This window comes from Rhagoletis zephyria, unplaced genomic scaffold, assembly GCF_001687245.7.
Source record: "Rhagoletis zephyria isolate East Lansing unplaced genomic scaffold, Rhagoletis_zephyria_1.1 Rzeph_scaffold_00571, whole genome shotgun sequence".
Lineage (NCBI taxonomy): Eukaryota > Metazoa > Arthropoda > Insecta > Diptera > Tephritidae > Rhagoletis > Rhagoletis zephyria.
This window is the reverse complement of record NW_016157655.1, coordinates 69,567-71,331: the sequence shown is the minus strand read 5'-3', so window position 1 is coordinate 71,331 and position 1,765 is coordinate 69,567.

Here is a 1,765-nt window from a genome sequence, read left to right as displayed (position 1 = left end):
AATCGATTTTTTATCGATTTTGTAATCGATTTAGTTAACGATTTTGTTATCGATATTTTTATCGATTTTGTTATCGATTTTATTATCGCTTTTGTTATCGATATTTTTTTCTTAGTTTGTGCTTTCGTTTTTGACTTGGATATGCTCTTAACCATACCACGTATTCTACGTTTAAATTTAGCGGGTGTATCTCCGATACAGCCTGCAGACCAAGACGAAGGCGCTGGACTGTTCCTTTTTTTTGTGTGGGATGGGCACTTCTGTCGGTAGTATTCGGCACCTTGGAACGAATATTATTTATCCTCTTCATCGAATGTCAAGGCCCAATTAAAATCTCTAAATAATTTAGCAGCTCTCTCTGCTGGGCCATTCCTGACTAGAAAGCTAATTTTCCCTTACTGCCAAGCCATGACGAAGATTCGAACTTTAATATACCCATATCGATTAACTAGCAGACAAACAAAAAAACCGTCTGCCGCAGGCGTAATCACTAATATCTTTATTTGCAGACGATTTCATTTATTCGACTATTACAATCAATCATTTCATAATAGTAACTTTGCGCCATCCAAATTGCGCAGAGCTTTGACCGTTTTCCGTTTCAAAAAAAAAAATGTTTTGATCAAAAAATCTCAGAATAATGGTCAGAAGGAAAATACCATAAATAGTTACTGATGTTGCACACTAAAGGCGGATTCATCGTTCTAGATTTGAATCCTAATCCTAATATCCATGCGTCCAATGACATATACTAATTTAATTCTAAAAACTGGGCTATATCCATCCATGGCCTTAGTCATATAAAGCCGTTAAAGTCTTTCATATTTTTTATGAATTTTGATATTAGACAATAGCGCCATCTATTGGGCCCATTTTTTGTAGAAGCATTCGATACCATGAAAAGAATACACATTATGAATTTCAACCAGATAATACAATAGATACGGATTTTCTAAATAACTCAACTCCTGGGCCAGCCAGAGGGTCAAATTTCAATTACGGAGGTGGCAAATGAATTTGAACGAAATCGGTTCATAAAGACGACTTTTATAAATAACTCGACTCCAGCGCCACCTATCGAATTTTCTAGCAGTTTTTACGTATGACATTGGTTGATAAAACCATTGCATTTTTGGCCCAGTGTGACCACAAAAAATTATATAGTAAAAAGCTTTATGAAAATCTCAACGATTTTAAGAAAAGTGATGGACCATATTGGATCTCATATTTTGAATTTTGGAAATCTGTCTTCAGATTCTTATTCAGCGATCCAAAAAAAAAAAAAACAAAAAAATCTGAACGGTTTTTAGAAAAATTGTCAGACAAATTGGATCCTTTATTTTGAATTTTTGAAATCTGTCTTAAGATTCCTTTCCTAAAAAAATGCTGAGCACTACTTTATTTTGAATTTGTCAAATCTAACTTCAGATCCTTTTTCAGCGATCTCAAAACCTCCGAGTGATTCCAGAAAATCCGATCAATTTAAGGAAAAAAATCCGTCTGATGGCCACTCTAATGAACACACATACTTAAGTGCTAATAGCTGCCAATTCTCTTGTGGTATGCATGTAATCAATGTTAACTATGTCGCAAATAACTACATACATACATATGTATGCTTACTCAATATTTCGGAAGCATCCTAAATACACAAAGCCCCAACATACACAAACAAGTATGTATGTATGTATGTATGCATGTTGATTTTGCTTTACAATTGCAAGCTTGTTTAGATTAATCAAAGGCCATGCGCGTGTGGTGGTGG